Source organism: Pleurodeles waltl, chromosome 9 (genome assembly GCF_031143425.1).
Source record: "Pleurodeles waltl isolate 20211129_DDA chromosome 9, aPleWal1.hap1.20221129, whole genome shotgun sequence".
NCBI classification, from domain to species: domain Eukaryota; kingdom Metazoa; phylum Chordata; class Amphibia; order Caudata; family Salamandridae; genus Pleurodeles; species Pleurodeles waltl.
The window spans coordinates 401893201-401912956 of record NC_090448.1 but is presented as its reverse complement, the minus strand read 5'-3'; positions in this window follow the sequence as shown (position 1 = coordinate 401912956).

Here is a 19756-nt window from a genome sequence, read left to right as displayed (position 1 = left end):
GGCTAGGTGACAATGTACAACACATCTCCATAAGTTGTCAGCACTGAATTGTTGACAATTGACAATGCACCAATATCCCATGTGTGACAATTTCTCTGCAGACCTATTTATCTGCCCTTGCAGAGTTGACTCATGTTCAAATGTGTACCTTTACTACTGAATCTGGTCCAGTTCAGCTGGCTAACTTGGTTGTGAGGTTGACGTTTTGATTGTCAGAAGGTCCATATGCCTGTACATCTGTTGTGTATATGTGTAATTGTCTCAAACCGTTTGTATAGGAATGTGCACTTTCAATATTGTCACATCAATATGTTTTTTTAGCACAGTCCACTTGCTTATTGGTAGTGTGGCAATGTCAGAGAAGGAGTGATGTGAGATATTGGTACTGCCTCAATGATTCCATGTCACCTTCATTAGAGTCATCATCATCATCATGCTATGTGTCTCATGGTGTTTGACCTGCATCAAAACACATTGCACACCCCTTACACAGTACTTATTGTTTGGAAGGGTGCTTGATTGAGTGTTATTGATGTGATATTGAAAGAATAATCTTCCAAGTTGTACTGCCAGTTGAGGCCATGTCATTGTGTTTTTTTTAATTGTTCCCTTGTGTCTGTGGAGTGGCATCTGTTTTTATTTGGATCTGTCATTTGTCCATAGGTGTGTATCCCATTGGGTCAGGATATCAAACATGCCTAGCAGTGTCACAACCTCAGTGTCTTCCTGGCCACGTGTCAAAGTAGTGGTGTATGTGTTGTGTGTCCTACAGGGTTGCTGTGCTGTGTGTATATAAGTAGGTTTCTGTACTTACCAACAAGCAGGCCATTGCCATATCGTCCATCCTGGAAGTGTTGATTGATGGTGCAGTGGTGGAAGATTAATGAATCATGTACACTCCCAGGATACTTTGCCATGATATTGGTGATCAATTCCCGGTGATCGACAATAGCCTGCACATTGATGGAGTGTGTTTGCTTCCTGTTGCGGTATAGATATTCGGTTGCAACAGGTGGCACAATGCGTACATGTGTGCAGTCGATGGCACCAAGCACGTGTGGGAAGCTGTTGATTTGATAGAAGCCCTGTTTGGTCTCCTGCTGCTTCAGCTGTGTGTCTGGGAAGCTGATGTGACGGGGTGTGAAGGAGATGATGGCATCCAATACCTTGGGTAGGAAGGCAGAGAATGAGTGCTGTGAGATTCCGGCAACCAGGGCACCAGTGGTTTGAAAGGAGCCACTTGCCAACATGTGGAGGACAGCTGGCAGCTTGGTCTCTGGTGGAATGGTGCGTGGTGTCTGCATGCTGGGTGCCAACTGTGGCTCAATGTTGCGCACCTGTACCTGAGTCTGTACCTCTGGGTGATGTCTTGTTGCCGGAGTCCCAGTAGGGTTGTCCTGGTGCGGAATATCCTCTCCTGCCTTCTGCGTTGCCTTTGGGGTCCCTGCTGGTGTTGTGGAAGCTGCTGTTGTTGGTCCTGTGCTCTGCGTCTTCGTGCATGCTGGATGAAAAGCACCTCCATGTCTTCCTTTTGGAGCTCTGCTGTTGCTTGTGTGAGTTTTCCTTGAGTAGTGGTGTGTTTGCCCCATTTTAACGCCTGCCCTTACCCAGGCATTATTTTTTTATGCAAATCAGGCTGTGCGCCATTTTCCACCTACGCCTCCTGGCCGTGCAGGATTTTTTCACAGTAGCATAAATATGGCGCACGGGTGTTTAAGTCAGTTTTGGGATGGGAACGCCTACTTTGCATGTCATTAACGCAAGGCGGTTTCCCGCATCCAGAAAATGACGCACTGCGGAATTTTGGCATTCGCGGAGTCGGGCGTCATTGAATAAATATGGGGCAAGATTTGCACTGAATGTGCGTCAACATTTTTGACGCAAATTCGGCGCAGACAGAGTATAAATATGCCCCCCAATTCCTTAATTTTTGCTAAGCCTAAACAGCTTGTCTGTTGTACAGTTTCATTTAAAAATATAATTTGAACAGGTATCAGGCATGCTCTAAATAAAGCTTCCTTCCCCCTTATTTGCCATTTTTTGTTCCCCACGCACTTTTTAAGTCAATCAGCCAATAATCATAGCCTTCTATAGCCAACCGGGAAATGAAGGAATCCGAATAAATGAATTTCGTATCTGTTAATAATATGTGTACATTTTCCATCAATGACAATTTGAAATAATCTGACTCAGCATTTTTAACATTGTGCCCAGAAAAATATACAAATTTCTCAGAATATGTTTTAGAACTCCCTTGTGGTGGAGTTGGACAATGTTCCCATTGTGTGTAATTAAAATTAGTCTTTGGGCTACTCACTCTGTGAATGAAATGGTGTCCATAATAATTTTAGCAAAACATGTCACTATAATTCTCTTTGGATTGATAAACATCCTCCCTTTCAAATACAGTGAAATACTGCTATTCAGTCATCATAGAATCAACCGTTTTTACATCCCGGTCCTCAGAAACAACTCCGGGTATTATTACATCGTTCATAGAAAGTTTAAACACATATGGTATTTGAATTACCTCAGTCGGGCCATATATATCAAATGCAACTTTATTCCAAACAATCCCATCAGGAACTGGTATAGTGGAAATGTTCATGAAAGACAAGTCTCTGCGGACCTTGTGAGAAGAAAAATGGTCTTTTAAGAACTCATCCACCAGTTCAACAGTTGATCTTTCAGGAAGGTAATGACCATGTATTAAGCTGGAGCCATATTTGTAGGAGGAGAACTGGTAGGGGTCTCCTGCAGTGGTTCACAGTAAATGATGCATCTGTCTGTGTAGAATTTGTGTCAAATCGATCAGTAATTTCTGTGTTGTTTATTGTAACAGATGTTAGTGGAACTAATGCAAGATCATTTTCCACCCTCCCCAAGCTCGGAGAGGTGTCAGTGTTGCTGCTCAAAACTTGTAGAGGGACATCTCGTCCAGTAGTGAGAGGGATTTGGGAACTACTGGCTGCTCCTCTTGGTCAGCTGTGCAGGATCGGCCACATGGTGTAACTTGACATTGTCGAGAGATACAAAGTGATTTTCTTTAGCACCAGCCAATGGTCGTAGAATGACAGTTCTGGTACTGTGTATTCCCAAGACTGGGACCGGTGCACGATAAGGACTGAACTCCTTTTTCACACCAACTTTTTCACGTACTAGATCCCCAACCTTTGGAATCTAGCCAGTAAATGTTATTGGTACATCCTTAATTCCTACGGAGGCAGCATTGGCAGAAGCGTTGTCATCACTGAACTGTTGTAATTCCTGCAAGACAGTGACACATTCATTTATGTCAAAAGGTGTTTTGCCGCCTCCATGCCAGGACCATCAAGATCTGGAAAATACATTTGAGTTCCAAACAGGCACTCGTATGAAGTACGTCCCCCCAGGGACCTTCTAAGCAGATTAGTAAGTGCTCTCTGGACTCCATACAGGTGAATAAGCCAACTACGACCCATTCCTAATACTCTGGCTGATAAGGACTGCTTTAAATCACGGTTTCATCGCTCCACGACACTATTTCCCTTGGGATGAAATGGAGTAAGTAATGGAGTTGGACCCCTAAGGAAGCCATGGCGTCTCTGAATACCCTTGAGGCAAAAGCAGGGCCCTAGTCCAAGTAGAAAGCCGCAACTGCATATGTGCCGATAAAGACGTGCAAATCTTTAATAACAGTCCGAGCATCAGCTGAGCGTTGTGGCCCCACCCTTAGAAATCTGGAGCAAAAGTCGACAGCGGCTAAGATGTATTTGTATGCATTGTCTGGTGTTAGCAGACCGCAATGGTCCAAGTACACACTTTGTAAAGCTTTGTTGGAAATTAGGAGGGGTGTCTGCCCTGAGCGTTTGACCGCGGAGCCCTTAATTTGTTGGCAGATGTCACAACAAAGTACACACTGCTTGGTCTGTTTGTAAAGACCTGGCCACCAATAACGTGCTTACAATAATTATATTGTAGCCACCACACTGGCATGAGCAGATACAACCCTCTTATGCGCTGCTTTAATCAACTCTGGTCTTATATCTATATCGGGAATTACTCAAACTCCCACGCCTGGTATCTTTACTTCTGCGTCAAGGAAGCCTCCCATTCAGTAAGAATATTTAGCGGGAAATGCTTTTGGATAGGGCGTGCCTTCAGCCGTGGCTTTCACGGCAGCCCATATGTCATCGTCTGGTTTTGTGCCAGAACGAGTTACTGCAGCAAAAGAAGGCGTGGGTACTGCTGATTTGGCTGCTTCATCAGCCAGTGTATTTCCAGCAACTTGTTTTCCAACCCGCTGGTTTCCAAGTGAATGAACAACATGGACGTTTGATAGCGTTTCCTTCAGATCCACTACTTTGCCCCCACTGAAGTCTGTGTTTGTTGGTGTTGCCTTTGGAATCTCTGAACCCATTCTGGCACCAGTAATGCAAGTATTCGTTGAACGACTGGACACAATAGTACGAATCACAAAGAATCAGTGTTAGTTGTGCAGGATCTGTATGTTCCAGTGCCATCATCAGAGCCTTTAGCTCTGCTAGTTGTGCTGTGCAATCCCCTAGGGTTTGCATGAATGTATGTTGGAGACAAAATGTATTACCCTCCATGTAGGCACTTACGACTGCACAAGTAGCAGAGTATTGATGCTTTGTGCCAATTGTAGGTTGTGCCAAGTCATCGGTGTACATGACTCTGATATTGATCAATAGGCAATGTATTTGCCGGAACTGGGTATTCTAATTCATATTGCAAAAATTCTTGAGTTTGTAACTTTGGGTTGAAGATATAGTCAACATCAGTGGATGTCAAAGATGTTGCCCATTGAATCCAACGTGGATGTAATTCTATAGCATTTGGAATAGCGTTTGGAACGCTAGCTTTGGTAACAGCCTCAGGGGCTGGAATTGGAGTTACAACAATAATGCATTTCCCCTGAGCCAGTGGTCTTTCTTTAATGACAGCCATCTGAACAGCAGTGAGAATTTTCTCAGTGGGAGCAAAGCATTGTTCTGCTGCTGAATATAAATGTGATTTGTATGTTATCAGGACTGTCTCACCCTCATTGAAAGTTACATAGGGGAAACCAATGGCACCAGCAATTACTCTGATGACCAGATGTTTTTTATTGTCCCTTGTGTGTAAGTGTTGTGCTGCAAGCACGTCTGTTACCAAAGCTCTGAGAATGCATGTGTGTTCGACTGTCCAGAATTTACTGGAAAAGTCAGGACTTATTAAGGCCCTCATTCTGACCTTGGCGGGCGGCGGAGGCCGCCCGCCAAAGTCCCGCCGTCAGGTTACCGTTCCGCGGTCGAAAGACCGCGGCGGTAATTCTGACTTTCCCGCTGGGCTGGCGGGCGGTCTCCTTCAGACCGCCAGCCAGCCCAGCGGGAAAGAGGCTTCCACGATGAAGCCGGCTCGGAATCGAGCCGGCGGAGTGGAAGCTGTGCGACGGGTGCAGTTGCACCCGTCGCGTATTTCACTGTCTGCGCAGCAGACAGTGAAATACATTTAGGGGCCCTCTTACGGGGGCCCCTGCAATGCCCATGCCAGTGGCATGGGCACTGCAGGGGCCCCCAGGGGCCCCGCGACCCCCCCTACCGCCATCCGGATCTCGGCGGTCCGACCGCCGGGATCTGGATGGCGGTAGGGGGGGTCAGAATCCCCGCGGCGGTGCAGCAAGCTGCGCCGCCGCGGAGGATTCAATGGGGCCGCGGTACACTGGCGGGACCCCGCCAGTGGTGCCGGTCCGACCGCGGCTTTACCGCCGCGGTCGGAATCCCCATTGAAGCACCGCCGGCTTGTCGGCGGTGCTCCCGCGGTCCTCCGCCCTGGCGGTCAAAGACCGCCAGGGTCAGAATGAGGGCCTAAGTCATATAATGGTTTTATACGTGATGCGTAATCTGGAATGAAAGTTCTGCCAAAATTTAGGAAACTTAATAGTGACTGGAGTTTTTTAATGGTATTTGGAGGGTGTAACTGTGCACAATTTTTCTAAGAATTGTAGCGCTAGGCTCTTTCCTTTATTTGATAATTCATATCCCAGAAACAGGACACTAAGGAAGGCTATTTTTGAAATGAAATTTATAGCTGAATTTGGCAAATCCCACAACAATGCGGGCTACCCGTCTTAGATGTTGCAGTAATTGATCATCCTTGATATAAATATCATCTACATAGGACAATGCTTCAGGGTCAATGTCGTGCAATATTTAAGTCACATGAGCCGCAAACAGTCCTGGACTGCTCTTATACCCCTGGGGTAAACAACAGAATTTTTTTCTGGGAGGCTAGTGTGCTGAAACTTGTTAGGTCTCTACTCTCAGGCTCTATATTTTGGCAGAAGAAACCATTGGAAATATCCAGTTTTGTTTTGTATTTTATGCACACTATGTTGTTCGTGAGTGCTGTGAGAGTTTTGTAAGGTATATATGTTCATGTATGACTGTTTAAATGTCTGTAGTCTAAGACTATTCTGTACGAATGGTCTGGTTTAGCTACTGGGAATAAGGGATTATTCATTGTGAGACAGATGGTTCGATTACACCATGGTACTCTAGTTGTGTGAGGATGTCCCTCACAGATGCTTTAGCATCATGTTTTATTGGATATTGGGGTTGAGGTTGAGGTTGATTTTCGATTGGAATTATATGATAGGGGGAATCTTCATCCCACCCTATGTGGTTTCGATATAACGCAGGTGTCTGCGCCAATGCCCAATCGATGGCGTAGGATTCTACAAGCTCATCTGGAACAAGAGGTGAGAAAGAAGGTTTGATAAAATCTTCCTCATATGGGCAAGTATGGACAAATTCAGATGGCCAATCCCTTTTGGCCAGTAGAATATCATATATATTTATAGCGTGGTCCCAAAAGATTGTGTGGATTGTGCGTTCAATGTCTCCTTCTAACTGTAACGTTACTTTAGACACCATATCAGGCTTGGAGACACGCATGTCCGCAGTTTCAACTTGTAAGAAGTCATCAGTTGCTTTCACCTCCAGATGCTCTTGAAGATTCCAGCGAGCTATTGTTACCTCTGCAGCGCTGTCTAATAGCGTTAATGCCCACTTCCTGATCTTCAATGGAGCCCTCTTCTTGAGTGGCATGTCGAACTGCAACTGCTGCCACTTTTTTCTTTTTGAGTTGGGGTTTTTGTTGGGAAGTTTCTCTTCTTGTTTAACAGAAACTTCTGAAGAGCTTTGTGATTCCTGTCTCGGTTTCACGTACTCAGTTTTTTGCTCTGACCGCCCACCTCTCTCACTACGTTTTTCCGGCGAGTCCTGAAAGGAACGAGATTGGCGTGTATCAGTATATTGATATCTGTCAGGCTTTTTTATATTATTTCTATTTCTGAGATTAGGGGGGTCATTCCTACCCTGGCGGTCCGAGACGGCCAGGGTAGGGGACGGAGGAAGCACCGCCAACAGGCTGGCGGTGCTTCTGGGGCTATTCTGACCGCGGCAATAAAGCTGCGGTCAGAAACGGGAAGCCGGCGGTTTCACGCCGGCTTCCCGCTGCCCCTGTGAATCCTCCACGGCGGCGCTGCTGGATTCCGACCCCCTTCCCGCCAGCCTGGTTCTGGCAGTTTTCACCGCCAGAACCTGGCTGGTGGGAACGGGTGTCGTGGGGCCCCTGGGGGCCCCTGCAGTGCCCATGCCACTGGCATGGGCACTGCAGGGGCCCCCTAACAGGGCCCCACATTGATTTTCAGTGTCTGCTTGGCAGACACTGAAAATCGCGACGGGTGCAACTGCATCCGTCGCACACCAGCAACTCCGCTGGCTCCATTCGGAGCCGGCATCCTCGTTGCTGGTGCTTTCCCGCTGGGCCGGCGGGCGGCCTTTTGGCAGTCGCCCGCCGGCCCAGTGGGAAAGCCAGAATGACCGCTGCGGTCTTTTGACCGCAGTGCGGTCTTCTGGCGGGGGAACTTTGGCGGGCGGCCTCCACCGCCCGCCGAAGTTGGAATGACCCCCTATATCTATTCTGTGGGGTCTCCATGTGCAGAGATTCTCCCCTTTCTTTTTTAGGTGTTTGTTGTTTTTTATCCCATCATTTCTTAGAACCCTCAGGAGCTTGCCTGAAAGAATCTTTATTAGATTTACCCTCAAATTGTGTTTTTGTAGGTGTGGCCACCAGACTGTCTCAACCAATACTATAGCAGGTCTCCGCGATAATCTTTGGCAACTCACGTTCTTGATCCTGTGGAGGAACATCCTGGAGCTGCATGCGCACTACTAGTGCAACTGCTTCCCCTTTAAGGGTACTTAATATAATTGAGGATACTGTGGCAAAATTGCCCATTAGTTGCATTCCCAAGTCCAGGGCCGGGGTAGCCCCATATTCATCTTGAATTTGTTTTAACACTTCCGGTAAATTGGCAAGTGTCGGTGTACCGTATGCGGTAGTATGGAGCGTGGCAAATACTGTGCCCCAAGTATTACAATTATCTACTGTGGAAACCATCCCGAATGGCAAGCACATAGTTAATATTCTATGCTTATCCTGAGGTCCCCCATAGGGAAATACTGTTTCTAGTGCGTTTATTTTTTGAGCTAACCAAAACGGAATCTCTTTTCCATTTGGCGGGTACTTTACCCATGATCGAATGCACAGTCGCAGGATTAATGCCTGGTGTTACTGCATGTGGTTGCGCCGGAGCAGCATGTGCTGGGTTTGTGTTTAATGTTTGCATTACAAACTGTACTAATCGTCTGTATATTGCCGTAAGCTCAGCATATAAGCGACGGACTTCAGCTACCGTTAAGTTTGCTGCAGCAGGGTGAGGTGTATATGTGGCCAATAAAGGCCAAGTAGGACCATCATTACTCAGCGGACCTAATCCAATGTGTAGAATTGTAAGGGGTAGGGCGTCATCAAACCAATTATTATGGTCTTGATAAGATAGAGGTATTTGTAGATATGCATATGCCCTATATTGTGCAAGTATGTTTGCAAGTGTATAGTGATGAAATGTGTTTGTGTTCCCATCAGCTGCTGGAAATGTGACCCAAGAATAGAACATTTCTGTTCTATAGGCTGGATGGACCTCAACAACAAATGTAACTGGACCCCTCTGGGCCATTAGGCCATGTGCCAAAAAATGTGCAGTTAGGGGTGGTCGCATATTGACTGCAATTGTTACCTGTTGTGGGTTCGCCATAATGAATGGTGAGTTTTGTTCAGAGTTAAGCACACCAAATGGGGATTATCCTTTTAGAGTTCAAGCTTGAACAACCTACAGCGTTAGTTAGGCACTCCCTACTTAGCTGAGGAGGAAAATCCTCAATACCACGGACGTCTCCCTATAGCGTACTGAGGTGTCTTTGTATGTAGTGAGACAGAGATACGCAGGAGGTCCCGAAAATTAGAGCCTGACCAAACGTTGGCGGTGCAATGTCTCGTAGGCACTCATTATTCTAATGAGACTACTGGATTTGGGCAGCAGAATCACTTGCACTATGGGGGATTGAGTCTGAACCCACTACCAGTGACAACTGTCGGCCTAATCCGGGTTTAGCTCCGGCTGACTAGCAGTGCCTCATCTCCACCCAAGAGCAGGGCTGATTGGGCAACTGAGCGCATGACAAAATTGACTCCTCAGGGAAATCGTGGTCACTCAGATCTCATCCATTTCTCTCAGTTACATTAGTCTCACAAATACAAGACAATCAGAGGCAGAATATATTTCAATAAGGTTTTATTGAAGTAACTGCATCTTGAATAATAAAGCGTGTACTGCAATAACTAGGATGATGAAGCATGACAGGATTAAAATTGGGACGAGGAGAGTGAAGCATAAAAATAATGCTACCATATTGTCACTAGAGTCGTTAAAAATAGCTCCTACCTAGGCTATGTTTTAGCACAGCATGTGAAGCACTAATGCTGCCCTTCGGGATCCCCTGGAAAGACATCATCCCTCTTACCTCAGAAAGAGGCCTGTAGTCTACATAAGTAGCTGCAGCGAAGCACTCCGCAATCAGAATACAGTCGTGGTCATCTGGCTGGAATCTCCCTCTAACGGGCATGGGTCAAAGTAGTGTTTTTATAATAAAACAGTTGATGTTCCAAGAAAGGATCCCTATGTAAGAGTGTGTATGTTTCTATGAACACTAGAGACAAAGCGTACCACGTTTGCTGGCAACCTATCTTACTGCAGCCTTGAGAAAAGCACAGAGTGAAAGAAATGTCTTGTTAAAGAGCGTAGTGCTAGCGTAGGCAAAGAACATAAAACAATACTGCAAATGTTACTATTGTTAAAATAATAAAACAAAGCTGAATAAAATATGTGTAGGTTAAAGTGCATAGCGGCAGGCGTAGTTTGCTAAAATAACATGTATGAAGCTATAACTAAAATAGCTATACAACGCCAGAAGAGACTGCAAGACACCAACAGTGAATTCCTGGACCTGAAGATCCACCTGGGATGAACACCTGGTCCACCTGTGGAAAGTTTTATAGGATCTGCAAAAGGCAGGCCTAACTATCAAGGCTTCAAAATGCCAGATAGGGCAGGGGAAGGTGGTTTATCTGGAGAAGAGATCAGGGAGCGGGTCACTCACTTCTTCCTGTCTCTCATGAGTGGCCATGAGCAGGGTTAAGCCAGCCCTGGCATAGTAGGGCTTTAGGCAGTTCACATGAGATACTGTAAGAAGACTTCTAGGAGTGCCTAGGTCTACTAGATAAATGACCACTACGATGTGTGGTCCACTCCATTTATCTTGGAGTGCTCTGGGTGCCAGAGGCTCCAGGACCCACACTTTCTGCCCTGGTTGGTACACTGTCAGGACAGACTTCTTGTCATGCCATTTCTTTTGCAGTTCTTGGCTTGCCTGAAGGTTCCTGGTGGCCTTTTTCATGTACTCAGCCATTCTAGATCTTAGGCCAAGCACATAATCCACTATATTATGTTTAGGGGGCTTCAAGGGATGCTGCCACCCCTCTTTCACAATAGCTAATGGACCCCTTACTGGGTGGCCAAAGAGGATTTCAAAGGGGCTGTAGTCCAGTGCCTTTCTCGGGTACCTCCCTGTAGACAAAAAGAAGGCATGTTAACAGGACATCCCATCTCCTCCTGAGTTTTTCAGAGAGTCCCGTAATCATGTCTTTGAGTTTTATTAAAATGCTCAAGCAACCCATTTGTCTGGGGATGGTAAGGTGTGATGAACTTGTAAGTTATTCCACACTCTTTCCACATTGCTTTTAGGTATGCAGACATGAAGTTACTACCTCTGTCTGGCACCACCTCTTTTGGGAAACCCACCCTGGAAAAGATTCCCATGAGGGCTTTGGCCACTGCAGGTGCTGTAGTGGTCCTAAGAGGTATAGCTTCTGGATATCTAGTGGCATGGTCCACCACCACCAGAATAAATCTGTTTCCAGAAACTGTGGGAGGGTAAAGGGGGCCAACAATGTCAACCCCTACCCTTTCAAAGGGCACCTCAACCACTGGCAGTGGTATTAAGGGGGCTTTTGGAGTGCCACCTGTCTTGCCACTGGCTTGACAAGTGACACAGGAGCGACAAAACTCCTTTGTGTCTTCAGACATGTGAGGCCAGTAAAAGTGAGGGGCCAGTCTGTCCCAAGTCTTGCTTTGCCCCAGATGTCCAGCAAGGGGAATATCATGAGCTAAGGTCCACAAAATATCTCTGTATTGCAAGTCTCCTGGTGGCACCAGGTTTTGGGTCCCTTGCTTCAGAATACAACAGATTGTTTTCCTAGTACACCCTATGGTGCTACTGATATCCCTGCCTCTTCTTTGACAGCTTGCTGTCTTAAACCCTCAAGTGTGGGGCAGGTTTGCTGTGTCAAACTTAACTCCTTCCTTGCAGGCCCCCCGGCACCTAAAAGCTCATCTGTGTCAACTTGCAGCTCCTCAGGTGTAGGTTCTGTCCAGGGAATCGACTCCTCCTCCTCAAAGGGGGAATCATAAATGGAGGGAGGGATAGTGGATAACGTTTTGCCCTTTCTATCCCTGTTTTGGGGAAGCTCTTGGTCCATTGTTCCAGGATCCAAGTTTCCCTGTCCTCTTTGCATTTTGGCCTGAGCCCTTGTTAAAGCAAAGATATGCCCAGGAATGCCCAGCATGGCAGCATGGGCCTCCAACTCCACTTCAGCCCAAGCTGAAGTCTCCAAGTCGTTCCCTAGTAGACATTCTACACGTAGGTCTGTGGATACCACAACTTGTTTAGGACCAGTAACCACCCCCCAAAGTAAAGATCAACAACAGCCATGGGGTAGCTTACAGTGTTGTTAGGGGCGTCAGCCACTTGGTACGGATAACCAAGTAGGTGTTGCTCAGGGGCCACCAGTTTTTCAGACACCATTGTGATACTGGCACCTATGTCCCTGTAGGCCTCAACCTGAACACCATTTATTAGGGGTTTTTGCTTGTACTTATCCATATTAAGGGGACAAGCAACAAGGGTGGCAAGGTCAATGCCACCATCAGAGACTAAAACAGCCTCAGTGGTTTTCCTAACTAAACCAACCCCCACTATACTTCTCAGAGTGAGCCCTGCTACACCCTTCGATTGACTATTGGTAGTATTATTTTTCCCACCACCACTGCTATTGCTAGGGCACTAGTTGAAGCAGTGGCGGTTGTGGTGGTGGGAGGCTTGGTGCTTTTCTTAGGGCAAGTACTATCTCCTGCCCTATGGCCTTTATTTCTACAGATATAGCACCAAGGCCTTTTATTCTGATGGCGTGAAGAGGATTTTGACCCACCCCCAGAAGAGTTTTGTAGGCCTGATGAAGACTGTTTGTTTTTATCTTTGTCCTCACCCTTGTCATGAGGCTTACCATGCGTCTTGTCCTTGTCACCCCCTGTATGAGCTTTTCTGCTCACTTTTGTTCTGACCGATTTGTCTGCCTTCTTTCCCAATTCTTGGGGAGAGATCAGATCTGAGGCCGCCAGGACCGTTAGGACCACATCCGTCCACCACCGTGATGCAGGATCCACGCAACTCATCAGGAGAGGGGACCCATGCATCCGGTCGTCGTTGCAGAGATGTGCCTGCTGAAGCAGGGCAGTGACACCTTCACTCCAAAGGAGATTCCTTTGTTCTACTGGTGCAGGCTGAAGACAGGCTGTGCTTTGAGGAGGCACGACTGGGAAACAGTTGCAGTTGCTGGCAGGAGCTGAAGATACAATTTTGCAGAAGTCATCTTTGCTTCTTTGTTGCAGTTTGTAGAGTTCCTGGAAGGTCCCAATGCAGTTTCTTTGGTGAGAAGGTGAAGTAAAGGATGCAGAGGAGTCCTGCTGGAGGTTTGCAATCCGAATCTGAAGAACCACCCAGGAGAGAGACCCTAAATAGCCCTGAAAGGGGGTTGGTCAGCTGAACAGGTAAGCACCTATCAGGGGAGGACTCTGACGTCACCTGCGGGCACTGGCCACTCAGATGCTCCCAGAGTTCCCTGCCAACCTGGGGTGGTGATGGACAGAGGAGTGATCACTCCCCTTTCCTTTGTCCAGTTTCGCGCCAGAGCAGGGACTGGTGGGGTCCCTGAACCAGTGTAGGCTGGATTATACAAGGAGGGCACCAAATGTGCCCTTCAAGGCATTTCCAGTGGTTTAGGGAGGCTACCCATCCCAAGCCTGTAACACCTATTTCCAAAGGGAGAGGGTGTAACACCCCTCTCAAAAAGGAAATGCTTTGTTCTGCCTTCCTGGGCTTGAGCTGCTCAAGCAATAGGAGAGCAGAAACCTGTCTGAGCGGTGGCAGCAGCTGGGGCTGCCTGGAAAACCTCAGAAGGCTGGAATGGCAATAATAAGGAGCCCCCACAGTGCATGGAATCATACAAACAATACTTGTAAAAACATTGGGGAATGATTCCAACATGTTTGATAGCAAACATGCCTATGTTCAGAGTTACCATTATGTAGCTGGACATAGGTAGTGACCTATGTCCAGTACACGCGTAAAATGGCATCCCCGAACTCACGAAGTCGGGGAAAATTGTCCTGGAGGTCGTGGGGGAACCTCTGCTAGTGCAGGGGTGCCCTCACACACAGGTACTCTGCCCTCAGGGCTGGAGGGTCTGCTATAGGGGTGACTTATAACTGACCTGGTGCAATGTAAATGGCAGTGAAAGGGTGCATGCACCTTTTCACACAGGCTGCAATGGCAGTACTGCAGAAGCCTTTGCATGGGCTTCCTATGGGTGGAAAAAGAAATGCTGTAGCCCATAGGCATCCCCTGGAACCCCAATGCCCTGGGTACCTCAGTATCATATACTGGGGACATATAAGGGGGCACCAGTATGCCAATTGTGGGTGAAATACCAGTATGCAACAACAAAATTTAGAGGAGAGAGAGCATAATCACTGGGGTCTTGGTTAGCAGTATCCCAGAAAACACAGTCAAGCACACTGACATCAGGCAGAAAATGGGTGTAACCATGGCAAAAAGAGGGTACTTTCCTACAGTGTTACACGCCATCCCTCCACCATTAACAGAGAGTTCTATTTTTTAGGTTTTGTATTGTGCTTATAATGCACTGAAATCATCAATGGACATTACAGAGGGCCACAAACACAAATAGATGGGGGGGGGAAGCTTACAGACAGGAGGAAACAATATATAGGAGCAAACACCTGGCGGAAGAGGTGGTTCTTCAGATTGCACAACGAGCTGCAGTTCCTCTCATTGTTGTTAGGCAATAGAAGAAAGGGAGGAGGTTTGATGAGGTACAAGCCCGTTCCATACTATTCGTTTCTCAGTGGGAAGAAAGTGTTGTAGGCCGATTTGGAGTGTCTAGTCACGCAGTAAGGTGTGAATAGATTGGAAAGGTAATCAAAAGGTGTGCTGATCTGTGCGATGCCTTGTGCACCAAGGAAGCTGAAGTGATTGAAAGGGGGTCAAAATATTTCAAATAATTTCGAGCCTAGAATGTGTGAGGTGGTGGCATTTTGTGCTTTTTGTAGTTTACTTGTTGTTTTTGTCAGTAGTCTTATGTAAACACCATTTCAGGGTAATGAATGGATAAGGGAGATTCAATTTTGACTTTGTAGAAGAGGCAACATCCTCCTGAGGCAACACTGTCAAAGAAACTTTCATGGTCTTAATGTTAACTTGTGTGAAAAAAGACAGTTCTTTAACAAACATTGCTTCAATATTTGTAACTAACTTTGAGGTGGTGGGTGGAGAACTTAGAACGTGAGTACGTCATATCAAGAAAGTCCGACTCTTCAGGGCAAATAAGTAGAATCTCATTTTTTTTGCAGTACAGGCAATGCGAGCTCTCTTTGCTCTTTCTTTTCGCATATGTAATTGGGCATTTTCAGTATGCCTATACGTTGTGGCTAATGGGGGATTCTGCAAAGGTACCATATAGATATTGGAATTACTTGCCAGAGGGAAAAGCCTTGTGAAACACCAGATGTCATTTAAAGCATTTTTCAAAGGAGGGCGCCCAGTTTTGTCTAATTGGTGAGATTTGAAAATAAGACTCCAACCAAAATTAATAAAAGTCATGGTCAATCATAGAAAAAAAGCTGCAGAAAAGATCAAAGCTATCCAAGACACAACTATGGTGGCCTTCATGTCTTTCACTGTTTATATGTAAAAGAAAACAACAAAACAGTGCTCAAACCAAACGTTTATCTGAGCTGAGCAGTGTCGGGGTACTGATGACTTGCTGAGGAGAAGAGGCAGAAATTCTTAGCTTTGGGGGTCCAGGACTGGAAGTAATACCTCCTTTAGCTCAGAGAATGATTGATCTGTAATCTCTGCTATGGATGTAGCAGGAAGCACCACCAACAGGAGCTGAGACCTTTTCAAGTGCCTCTCTACAGCTTTGCCTTTTCATTTTCGAATCTAGAGCATTCAGAGAAACACTTGCTTTTCAGCATTTTCAAGGATTTAAATATCTTTATTGTAAGATGGGTAGTCCTTGTCCAGGATGCTTGATTAGTGGTAGTTTTGATGAGGGTTTTTCGAGAGAACTTGTCCTGCAAGGAAAAAAATAAGCAAATCATGGTATGACCACAATAGTGGTTACTAGTTGGAAATGGTCTAGCTTAGGGCTTGTGAAAACAGTATCAGAATGATCTGACCGCATCGTGTAGAGCAGTTAATCAATTGTGAGTATCTGAACCACATTGTCCACAATAACTTGAATGTAAAAGTTCTGATGCTGACGCCTAATAAAATGAAGCAACAGTTTGTGGAAGACATCATAAATTGTATCCGTTGAGGTGGTTTGCTTGAAAAAGATTTGTAGGAAGTTGATAAATTGAATAAACATATGTTTGAAGATGTAGTACCAGTAACACATTTAACAAGCAGGTTTTCAGTAGATTCATATTATGAGATTGTAAGCTTGGTCAAGCACCAGTGCATAAGAGCCATTTGACCACTGTGGTTGGCTCCTCCATTCTTAAAAAGTATTTCATATCCATTAGGTACAATGTTTGAAAAATTATGGGTGTTGTAACTATGCAGAGAACGGAGCCAGGAAGTACCCAAAGGCTCATCAGTGGCCAAAGAGGAAGGAGTGTGGTCCGCATTGACAAGCAGCATATTCTGAGATGCTGCAGTTAGGATGCTGATGAGAGGCCGCATAACCTGAACTATCCTGATATCTACATACGTGCGGCCACCTGGGGCGATGCCCCATGAACTAGTCAGAGTACAGGGTATGAATGCCAGCAGCAGGACTAGGAAATACAGTGCAGGTCAAGAGCTATCAAACTCGGGTTTCCTTGTCTACCTAGCCTACACTATGATTTCCAGATAGGGGGTGTGGACAAGCCATGTAACTAACCCTCTCCAAGATGATGGGTTGCTCATGGAATATTAACTAGAGCCTCCTAATCCAAGATGTACAAGAGTTATTTTCTGTAATGTCAGTTCCTGGTAATGCCAGTTATAAGAAGACATTTCCAAGTGCTGGATGCTTTGCAATGCATCTTTTCCCTTATTTGTTGTTGCACTCTTTGCCCCTTGCCACTATTTGTTGTTCCTGATTTTTACTTCTAGCTGTTTTGATCTTTGGTAGGTAAGTGCCACTGTTGGCATGGTTACCCCCCCACACTTTCTGCTTAGTGTTGATGTCAACTTTAATTGAAAGTGGGCTGAGATCCTGCCAACCAAGGCCCAACCCCAGTGTTCTTTCCCTAAAACGATACCTTTGTTTTCACAATTGGCACAGCCCTGGCACACAGTGAAGTCCTTTGTAAAAGGTACCCCTGGTACCAATGGCCCTGTGGCCAGGGAAGGTCTTTAAGGGCTGTAGAATGTATTATGCCACCCTAAGGGACACCTCACCAAGCACATACCCACTGCCTTGCTGCTTGTGTGTGCTGATGAGGAGAAAAATACAAAAGTCGACATGGCATCCCTCTCAGGGTGCCATGCCCACAAATCACTGCCTGTCACATAGGTAACTCACCCCTCTGGCAGGCCTTACTGCCCTAAGACATGGTGCACTACATCACAGGTGAGGGCATATATGCATGAGCAATATGCCTCTACAGTGTCTACGTCCATTCTTAGACATTGTAAGTGCAGTGTAGCTAGATTGAGTATATGGTCTGGGAGTTTGTCTTTACAAACTCCACAGCACCATAATGGCTTCACTGAATACTGGTAAGTTTGGTATCAAACTTCTCAGCACAGTAAACCCACACTGATGCCAGTGTGGGATTTACTGGAAAATGCACACAGAGGGCATCTTAGAGATGCCCCTTGTATGTTAGCCAAACTGTTAGTGTTAGACTGACTGGTCTGTGCCAGCCTCCAATTTCAGACAAGTTTCTGACCACATGGGGTGAGTGCCTTTGTGCACTCTGTGGTCGGAAACAAAGCCTGTCCTGGGTGAAGGTGCTTCACACCTCCCCCTACAGGAACTGTAACACTTGGCGGTGAGCCTCAAAGGCTCAAGCCTCGGCTACAGTGCCCCAGGGCACTCCAGCTAGTGGAGATGCCCACCCCCCAGACAAAGCCACACTTTTGACAGCAAGTATGGAGGGAAAATTAGGGAAGAACAGGGAGGAGTGACCACCCCAGCCAGGGCCACCCCTAAGGTGTCCAGAGCTGAGGAGACCCCCTTCCTGCAGAATCCTCCATCTTGGTTTGGAGGACAGGAACCAATAGGGATAGGAATAAGCCCCCATCCCCAAGGGGAGTCGGCACAAGGAAGATGTAGCCACCCTCAGGGACAGTAGCCAATGGCTACTGCCCTCTGACCCCTAAAAATGCCCCTAAATCTGGGATTTAAGGGCCTCCCTGAATCCAGCTCACCAGATTCCTGGTGACCCACAAGAAGAAGAAGGACTGCTAAGCTGAAACCCCCAGCAGAGAAGAAGGAAGACGACAACTGCTTTGGCCCCAGCCCTACCAGCCTGTCTCCTGCTTCGAAGAACCTGCAAAACACCAGCGACACATCCAGTGGGACCAGTGACCTCTGCCCAACTTTAGGTGACTGCCCTGCACCCAAAAGGACCAAGAACACCTGAGGACAGTGGCTCTGTCTAAGAAAATCTACAGCCAAGGACTCCCACCTCACTCCTTATGCGTGAGTCCTGACCCCTGCGCACCCGACGCCCATGGCCCGTGCCCAGGTGGTCCACCCAGCAAGAGAGGGTCCAAAAGCAATTGCGAGCAAAGTCCCACCCTGGGTTGACCTCTCCACCCCTCCACAATGACGCCTGCAGAGGAAATCCCAAGGACCCTCTGACCGCGAAGCTCCTGACAAAGATAGCCGACTCCTAAAGAAACTTCACCCGCAGCCCCCAGGCCTTGGAGAAACCGACCCCCGGTGCCTCAATGTTCAGCAGGCAGCTCTCCTTCCTGTCTGACTGTTGGTGTGCCCGAGACCCCCCCCCCCTGGACCTAGCCAGCAGCTTCTGAGTGACCCCCGGGGGTCTCCTCATTTATCAGCAGTGCAAACCCGATGTCCTGTTTGCACCCTGCACCCAGCCGCCCTTGTGCTGCTTAGGGTGCATGTTTGGTGCCTACTTGTGGCCCCTCCAGTGCTCTTCTAATCCCCCCTGGTCTGCCCTCCGAGTCACGGGTACTTACCTGCTGGCCAACCTGATTCCGAGTACCCCCTGTCTCCATAGGAGCCCATGTTAAAATTGCTCAACTTTGACCTATGCACCCGGCCGGCCCCGTGTTGCTGGGGGTGAGTGTTTGGGGTTAACTTGAACCCCAACCGGTGGACTTCCTAAAACCCGGAGACTGAAACTGTAAGTTTTGTACTTACCTGTAAAACAATCTAACATTTCTTCCCCCCAGGAACTATTTCTGAAAATTGCACTGTGTCCATTTTTAAGATAGCTAATTGCCAATAATACAAACACTGTATTACTTACCTATTTGAAACAAAGTACTGTTGATACCTGTGTAAAATACAAAACTTTTAAGGTACTTACCTGCAACTTGAAACTTGTGGTTCTAAAAATAAATTATTAAGAAAATATATTTTTGCAATATAAAAACCATTGGTCTGGAGTTGTCATTGAGTGTGTGCTTCTTCTATTGTCTTTGTGTGCACAACAAATGCTTTGCACTAACCTATTATAAGCCTAGCTGCTCGACCACACTACCACAAAAGAGAGCATTAGTATTATCTACTTAGCTCCTGTTAAGCCTCTGGGGAACCCCTGGACTCTGTGCGCACTATGGTGGTCATTACAACCCTGGCAGTCGGTGTTAAAGCGGCGGTAAGACCGCCAACAGGCAGGCAGAAAAAAAATTGAATCACGACTGTGGCGGAAACCGCCAACTAAGACAGCCACTTTAACACTCCGACCGCCACGGCG